This window comes from Rutidosis leptorrhynchoides, chromosome 10 (genome assembly GCF_046630445.1).
Source record: "Rutidosis leptorrhynchoides isolate AG116_Rl617_1_P2 chromosome 10, CSIRO_AGI_Rlap_v1, whole genome shotgun sequence".
Taxonomy (NCBI): domain Eukaryota; kingdom Viridiplantae; phylum Streptophyta; class Magnoliopsida; order Asterales; family Asteraceae; genus Rutidosis; species Rutidosis leptorrhynchoides.
Window position 1 is genome coordinate 11,496,394 of NC_092342.1, and position 10,196 is coordinate 11,506,589.

Sequence of the window (10,196 nt, forward strand, 5' to 3'; positions counted from 1 at the left end):
TTGTTTAACTAAATGATAGTTTGTTAATTTTAATATAAAGATTTACAATTGGACGTCCCTATAAATAACCATATACATTCAATCGGACACGATGGGCGGGATATTTATATGTACGAATAATCGTTCATTTAACCGGACACGGGAATGGATTAATAGTCACTAGAATTATTAAAACATGGGTGAAATTATGTTCAAGGACACTTGGCATAATTGATAACAAAGTATTAAAACCTTGGGTTACACGCAGTCGATATCCTGGCGTAATTATTAAACAAAGTAATAAAACCTTGTTACAGTTTAAGTCCCCAATTAGTTGGAATATTTAACTTCGGGTATAAGGATAATTTGATGAGGACACTCGCACTTTATATTTATGACTGATGGACTGTTATGGATAAAAGCCAGACGGACATATTAAATAATCCAGGACAAAGGACAATTAACCCATGGGCATAAAACTAAAATCAACACGTCAAACATCATGATTACGGAAGTTTAAATAAGCATAATTCTTTTATTTCATATTTAATTTCCTTTATTTTATATTTAATTGCACTTCTAATTATCGCACTTTTATTTATTGTTATTGTATTTAATTGCACTTTTAATTATCGTACTTTTTAATTATCGCAATTTTATTTTATCGCAATTTCATTATCATTATTTATTTTACGCTTTAAATTAAGTTGTATTTATTTTTACATTAGGTTTTAACTGCAACTAAAGTTTTAAAATCGACAAACCGGTCATTAAACGGTAAAAACCCCGCTTTATAATAATAATATTACTTATATATATATTTGTATTTTTGTAAAATAAAACTAATATAGCGTTAAGCTTTGTTTAAAGATTTTTCCCTGTGGAACGAACCGGACTAAAAACTACACTACTGTACGATTAGGTACACTGCCTATAATTGTTGTAGCAAGGTTTAAGTATATTCATTCTCTAAATAAATAAATATCTTGTGTAAAATTGTATCGTATTTAATAGTATTTCCTTGTAAAATTTAATAGTATTTTATACCCCTTAGCTTTAACCATCAAAGATGCATACATCCGCATATGTTCGTACAATACATAAGTAATACATGAAACTACAAATGAGATTACATAATGAAATCTAATACAAAAGCCCTATGGTGAAGGTGGGTAAAGGATGTCCATCATGTGGGACACCTGGTCCTTGAGCTCAGTTACCCGAGCACGGAGGATATCTACCTCCCTCGTCAGTTCCTCGACAGAGGGAGAGGCTGATGGAGCAGGCAGTGCTGATGGCGCAGGTGGTGCTGGCGGAGCTGGTGGTGCAGACGGTCCGGCACCAGAAGTAGATGCTGCATAACGGTAAGGCTTACGGATGAAGGGATCAGCCGGATACTGCACAAGCCGCTTACGGGCGGTAACTCTAGTCCTCAATCCATGTGCGTTAACGGACGATCTCCCTTCGTTAACCCCAGGAATAATAGTACCATCAAAATGATACCGCTTCTTCGGCGGGGTGAAGGGTGGCTGCACAGGTGTCTCATCAGGGTCCGCATCGAAATCCTCGTCACTGGATTCGTCAGAGAATGAGTCGTCGGATGAAGGATCGTCTAAATCGGCTGGGGGTGGCTGCACGGGTGGCTCTACTCGGGCGGCCATCATCAGTCGGTATCTGAAGGGCGGGATTGGCACGAGACGTCCATCAGGAAGGCATCGGCACCAATGGTTATGCTCATTACGGACCGGATCTTCCCCAAGTTTCGCGGGAATCACAGCACCACCGGGATGGTGCTGTGGCTCCGAGGGTCCTGGGACAAGTGGAGCTGGAATCTCCTGTAGGTCCTCAGCTCCGTCAGAGGTGATCACTGGGCCGGGGGCATTGCTACTGGCTCTGGAGGATGAATAGCCGGAGTCGCTGGAAGGTGTAGACGACGGGATCTGAGAATCGGCAATAATGGTAGGCGAGGTGGCGGATGAGTCCGAGTCGCTCTCCAAAATGATAACAGGTGGAATATCCGACATCTGAACAAGGAAAAATAACTTTTTCCATGTCAGTAAGTCATCAAGCAAGCATGTATTAGGCAAAGTAACTAAGACAGTCTAGATATTGTATAGCGGTAAATAGCATGGCAATAATAACAAATCGTACAGAAGTATCATGCAATCGAAGCATATAGTAGCATGCAGTAGAGTAAACATGTAGCAGTATACGGCATATAGTAGCAAAATTAAGCAGCAGCATGCAGTAAGTTCCGCAGAAACAAGTAAACTAGCAAGTTATAGATTAGTCCTATTAGTAAATCCTACTCGGCCGGGTCTTGACTCACTAATGCAACATAATTCCCTACAACCAATGCTCTGATACCAAATGTGATGCCCCGTACAAAACCATCGTGTACAAATCATCAACAACAGGATCATTACAAGGTCAAATACTATATGCGATTTCAAAATAAGTTTGCATTCATGAATAAATGTGACGTTTTAACCAACGTCAAATGTTTAACAACCAAAGTATGCCTCTACGAATAGCAAGCAATAATAGTACGTGACCCATAGGTCGTTACAAATACATCGTTTCAAAGTAATATAGTTTGAATGCAAAAATAAACGTTTCATGCGGTGACATCTCTATATGCGCAGCGGGTGTCTACAAAGCATGACTAGTACAGCGGCGGAAGCAAGCAAACCCTAAGCACCTGAGAAAAATATGCTTAAAAACGTCAACACAAAGGTTGGTGAGCTATATTTTAAGTATAACAGTAATGTAAGGTAGGCCACGAGATTTCAGTGCTTCAACAGCGTTTCAAAACAGTATGAAAAGTATATGTATAACCGTGGGCACTTGTAACTAACTTAACATTTATCACCCCCTAAAAGTACACTTGGCGAGTGCGTATGTTTACGAAGTATTAAACACCCATTAAATGCTAGCGCTACTAGCCCAAGTGGGGATGTCAAACCCTATGGATCCATATCTAAGATTCGCGTTCACCGGTTCAAAGACCAATGACTAAACGTTACCGAGCTAAGGGGAAAGTTTATGCCGTTGTATAACCCACACATATATAAAGTTTAAGTACTCTTGCCTAGTATGTAAAACGTAAATGGCGCATGTATTCTCAGTTCCCAAAATAGTTAAAGTAAAAAGGGATGCTATAACTCACAGTGATAAAGTAGTAAAAGTCGATACGCAGGAAAATAGTAAGCAAGTGGTTGGTCCGAAAGTCCTCAACCTAAGTCAAATGTACTAAGTCAGTAAATCATTCCCATAGGTTTAAATGTATGTAAATTAGGTCTTAAGTACCATCATCATTCATCATTTAACAAAAAGTGTAAAGTAAGTTTCAAGTAAAAACTAGGGTTTGAAACAAAGGCTGAATTCGTTCAGTCGCCACGACCTCTATACAAACTGAAATGAGGTGAGACCAGTGGCAATGGCTCCATATATGAGTCCCCTAGAGGCTGACCAATTTAAAGAATCAAACTTGTCTTCCTTTGACCGTGGTGAGAGTTTAAGTGCGAGTAGGTCAGAAATATCAGCACAATGTTAATAGGGTGTAGTGACTTTCGGGAGGCCATAGATCCTAAACCGTAACTCGGATTAAGACGAGGTCTAAATGGAAAATCATATAATCGAACCAAAATAATTGAAAATCAAATTTACAGTAGCCCAGATAGTCTGATCAGTTCCAGAAACAGTAGCTAAATGTGTTCCTGTGGGTTCTTGGTGCTTGATGCTCATCACGGTTCTCATCCTTGATGCGTATAGCTTCAAGTGTACAATTTGTTGATGGGTTTGCATCAACTTAACCAAGGTTTGACCATCATAACACTAGTTTAAGTCTAAGATAAGTTGCACAACTCACTTAAGAGTTGTATGTAGTTTGATTAACCAAAGTTACATCAAGTTCTTAGATCCGACACATACATGAGTTACAAAAGTAATATTAAGCTATAAACTTGAAAGTAAACTAAATAATCAAGATCTTAAGTTGTAGAACATAGTTCTTAGTTAGATCTTGAAGATCCTAGACCCAAAAGTCTAGATCTAAAGTTCTTAAGTTAGATCCTAAGTTACAAAACTTGGATCTACACTTTAATGAAACCATAAGTTATGACACTTAGATTTTTCAACTTGAAATATGTATGTAAGCTTGTAAGCTCTTATTTACAACAAAATTTGAAGACCATAAGCTATAGAAACTTAGATCCAACATAAGTATATGAAGTTATAACTAGAAAGTTATACTTCCATGTTCTTGAACTTATAAAGTTAACTTTAGTTCAAGAAAGAATGAGATCAAGATTAACTAGTAACACTTGACCATCATAACAAGATTCACGAATTTAAAAGTGCATGGTATGAAGAAATAAATTAAATTTACAAGTAACAAGTTCATGTTTGTTCATACTTTAAAGATTCAAGCCAAGGCTTTGATCTTTAAGAAAGTAAACCTTATGTTTACAAACATGAATACAAGTATGATTTTAAAACTCATGAACTTTAAATCTTTTAAAACATTAAATGTAGAACCATAAACTAGAAAGTTTAGATACTTGTTTGTTCTTGAAATGACAAGATAATATGAAGAATAAACTAGGAAGTTTGATTCTTACAACTAGTAAGTAAACAACTACCAACAACAAGTAATTAAACAACAACAAGAACAAGTAATAAAACAAACAAATGATGATGATATACATGTATATGTTTCAGTTTTTGAAGAGAAAAAGAAGAGAAATGAAGCCTTGTAACTTACAATATTTGAGAGAAAAAGGAGAGAAAAAGAATGCAAGTAAGAGTGTGTGTGAAATGTGAAGTAATACACTAGTAATAAGTAACAAAAAAAATTGAATCCTCCCTCCTAGCACTCAAAACCCACGGTTTTTAAACAAAAATGGGGGGAATCAAATGGTGCTTTCAAGTGTTGGAGAATGGAGTGAGCTTAAAATGGTATTAAAGTTAAATTGGTATGGGAAAGTGTTGTAAGTATTCTTGTAACTAGCCTCCACATAACACTAACTAATCTAGTTTCATCTAAATGAAATACTTGCATAAAAGATGGGCTAATTAATCCAATAAGAAAGTAGGGTGGGCTTCCAAGTCCATGTTCATTAATAAAAGGCCCAAGCCCAAAAAATGTAACAAATAATCAAGTAAAGCCCAAGTAATTAACTAGTAACCTTAGTTAATTAAAAAATGACTAATAATAGTTAATTATGAATGTAAATAATATTCGAAAATATTATTCTCGAAACGTACGTGTGTCACAAAGACAAGTCGGGCCATGTAAAGTTAAATACGGTAACAAGTAACACGTATACGAACACGTTTATTAAAACGCAAGCATTAATAATAAATATTAATAATAAAACGTTGGAAAATCCAGGGTCGTTACAATGTGGCCTGATCCAGCTGGCCATGCGATCGCATGGCCTGGAAGAAGCAATCTCATGCGATCGCATGAGCCAGAAAGTTGGGTCAGGTCCTATAAATTTCGCGTATTTTGGCCGAATTTCATACCACTTTTTCAATCTCTCTCTCTCATGATATATATATATATATATATATATATATATATATATATATATATATATATATATATATATATATATATATATATATATATATATATATATATATATATATATTTTATAATTTTAATTTTAATTTAAGATTAATAATAATAAGGTTATGTTAGTTAATGTTGTAAGTGTGTAAGTCGAAATTCTGTCCGTGTAACGCTACGCTATTATTTTTACATTATAAGTTGTGTTCAACCTTTTTAAATTAATGTCTCGTAGCTAAGTTATTATTATGCTTATTTAAGCCAAAGTAATCGTGATGTTGGGCTAAATATTAAAGACGGGGTAATTGGGCTTTGTACCATAATTGGGGTTTGGACAAAAGAACGACACTTGTGGAAATTAGACTATGGGTTATTAATGGGCTTTATATTAACTAAACGATACCTCGTTAATTTAATATAAAGATTACAAATTGACGTATCTGTATATAACCACATACGCTTAATCGGGTACGGTGAGCGGGATATCTATAAATACGAATTATCGTTCATTTTACCGGACACGGGAATGGATTAATAGTCAATGGACTCGTTGAAACAGGGGTGGATTACATTCAAGGGTAATTGGTGTAATTATTAACAAAGTATTGAAACCTTGGATTACACACAGTCGATAACCTGGTGTATTCATTAAACAAAGTATTAAGACCTTGTTACAATTCGAATCCCCAATTAGTTGGAATATTTGACTTCGGGTATAAGGATAATTTAACGAAGACTCCCGCACTTTATATTTATGACTGATGGACTATTATGGACAAAACCGTATGGACATATCGAATAATCCAGGACAAAGGACAATTAACCCATGGTAATAAACTAAAATCAACACGTCGAACATCATGATTACGGAAGTTTAAATAAGCATAATTCCTTTATTTTATATCTCATCGCATTTTCATTTACTGTCATTTTAATTATCGTACTTTTATTTATCGCAATTTTATTTATCGCAATTTTATTATCGTCATTTACTTTACGCTTTAAATTAAGTTATATTTATTTTTAATATTTTACATTAGGTTTTAACTGCGACTTAAGACACAAAATCGACAAACCGGTCATTAAACGGTAAAACCCCCTTTTATAATAATAATACTACTTATATATATATATATATATATATATATATATATATATATATATATATATATATATATATATATATATATATATATATATATATATTATATTTTTACAATTATAGGTTAAAATAATTATAGTGTTAAACTTGTTTACTGTATCCCTGTGGAACGAACCGGACTTACTAAAAACTACACTACTGTACGATTAGGTACACTGGCTATAAGTGTTGTAGCAAGGTTTAGGTATATCCACTCTATAAATAAATAAATAACTTGTGTAAAATTGTATCGTATTTAATAGTATTTCGCAACAAAAATATAACTATTTCGTATACACCTCTGCACACATCATCTTCCCATTTCCTCTTTCCTTCAGTTGTCTTGACTTCAGTAATTGGTGCCTTAATCGAACTCTCCGTGATCTGGTCCATAAGTTGGTGTGACATTCTCATGGCTTCCTGCATCGTATTCGGTTTGGATGATGTAACATTTCCTTTGATATTGATCGACAAACCGTCAATACATCTCTATCTTTCATTTCTCGTTTGGCACTAATTTGGGACACAACAAGGCTAGTTCTATGAAACGCTTTTCATATTTATTGAGTTTCGCACTGACAACCTTCAGATTACGTAACTCAGATTCCATTATTCTGATCTCATTTCGAGAACAGTACTCCTCGATAAGCATATTTTTCAATTCTTCCCAAGAGATATCATATGCCATATCTACTCCTTCTGCTTTAGCATAATTGTTCCACCAAGTAAGTGCACCGTCTTGCAACGTACACGAAGCATACTTTGACTTGTCTCCATCCGCACAATTACTGATTTTGAAAACGGACTCCATCTTTTCGAACCATCGGATTAGACCGACTGGTCCCTCAGTTACACTAAACGTCTGTGGTTTGCATGCTTGAAAAGTTTTGTATGAGCATCCGTTTCGTGAGTTTGTGTTTACGGCTGCTGCTTTTGCTGCCTCAGATACAGCAATTCTTTCATTCACACGTTTCTCGACTAGTTCCTCAAAGTTAGCATCCGACATTTGAGACATGTTTCTTAAATAAACACAACAGAGATAATTTAATCATATAGAATATTATAGGTATAATAAGTAGTCAATAGTTACTCGTAACATATTAATAATATGAACCAATTATTATAAAAGCCTTTTCTTCTTATTAGCGTTTTATAATTATCTCTAGGGTATTACCTACCCGTTAAAGTTCATACTTAATAGCTTAGTACAACAATTAACTACTACCGTTCAAATAATATTCTATTATGAAAAAATGAATGCATTATCATTTCATGCTTTATTCTTCAATGCATTATGGTACAATGATACAATACCATTTATTCACATAAGTTTATTTTACACAAAACATATGTAGAGTAAAGCACACTAATTAATATTATACAATGCGTGAAGTGATGTCGTAGCAGAAATGGTTTTTAAAAGCGGCGAGGCTTCTTGTTATTAGGTACTGGAATAACGCTTATTCGAGCGGTACGTTTATATTTTTGTCAGGATTCTGAGGTACTTGATACCTCAATAGAGTTGATAAGATAAGGATGACTAGGGGTAGCAACATTAGGAGTAACAATTGCTTTATTAATTTTTAGATTCGTCAATTCTGGGTTGGTGACTACAGGTTCCTTTCCCTTGTTAACTTCTTTTTCAGTAATCTCATTTACTTCCTTCTCCTCCTCACAGATCTCACCTAATGAACTGTCTGAGTCATGTGTAGGAGAATATGTTCGGTCGGTGGTCATGATCCGATATCTACCAGGCGTAATCGGCACAACCCGCCCGTCGGCGGTGTATCTAGACCAATGTCCATGTTCGTTAAGAAATGGACGGCCCTCGTTTATTCCAGGGATCACGGTACCATCGAAATGATACTGTGGCTCCGGGAAACTAGGGCTAGGTGGAGCTGGGACCTCCTCTGGGTTTACCGGGAGTTGAGATTCCCCGATTAACACAATTTCTTCTTTAATAGATATTGGAACACCCTTTTTAGTTGTGGATAGAATAGATTCAGTGTTCGATTCTGAGTCGTACAAAATGATAGGATTAGAAGAAGTCATCTATCACATAATTGAAACAACAATTACGTTAGCATATAAATATATCACATATAATGTTTTTGACAAAAATGATAAGCAAAAATCGATAAAAACAGATATGGTCATAGTCCAGACTCACTAATGCATCCTAACAATTACTAGTTAAACACATTAATGCAAATTCTGGTTCCCTATGACCTCAAGCTCTGATACCAACTGTAACGACCCGTCAAAATCGCTATTGACGCGGCACGTTAATCATTGATTTCACAGTGAGGTTTTGACCTCTATATGATACGTTTTGATAAAATATTGCATTTATTAAAATAAGTGACTTTCTAAACATAGAAAGTTATAAACATGTAGGCGAGTGCTTAACTATAAGCAAATCCCCAAAATACATAAGTCTTTATTTTACAGGTTGACATTACAGTCAAATTATTTATTACACAACGTAGTTTTGTTTCGAATGCAATAAACTTTATACAAAGCATGAGAGACTCCATGCAGGCAACAAGAACATCACAGCGGAAGCAGTCTAAGGACCTGAGAATAAAACATGCTAAAAAGGTCAACACGAATGTTGGTGAGTTATAGTTTTAATTGCTCGAGTCATAAGTATATAAAGATAGACCACAAGATTTCATCAAAAAATTATCAATAGATTCTACGTAACAGAACACCCTGGTAACTAAACTTAACGCTATAATAACAATTACCCTATTCATTTTAATACACGCAAACCAACTTGTTGTAAACTCAAGTAACATACGTCCGTTAAAAGGCTAGCGCTCTAGCTCGGACGGGGATGTCAAGCCCTATGGATCCATATACAATTACTCGCGCCCACCAGTCCACATCCTATGTACTGGCAGTTACTAGTTACCAAAGCTAAGGGATTTTCGGTTTAAACTCAGTGTAGAATTAAGTATGTACTTGTGTCCATTGCATATAAAATAAGTGCATGTATTCTCAACCCAAAATATTTAAAGTATTTAAAAAGGGATCTATAAACTCACTGTTCAATATTGTGATTCAATATTGTAGGTAAATTGCGTAGACGTAATGATAGTAGATGATTGTATGGTTGGTCTTGGATTCACGAACAATACCCACAATTTCCTTAGTTTTAAACCGGTTTGAAACCCGAATTAAAACAACCGTTACTTGTTATAGTATATTATTAATATTAATATTTTGAAAAATAAAAATAAATATAATACGGAGTAATACAACTTGATGAATGACCCATTTGTTAAAATTGAATTTGACACATGAGCACTTAGATGAAATTGGGATTGGATATCTGTGCAAAATAAAGTAATAATTAAATAAAATATATAACATAAGTGAATTACTATAATATGATGAGTTCTTATCAAAAGAACGGAGTATATATAATTGTAGATGTGTCTCTCTTACTTGACCCAAAAAGAAATCGATGTATATATATACTTAAAATTTTCCCAT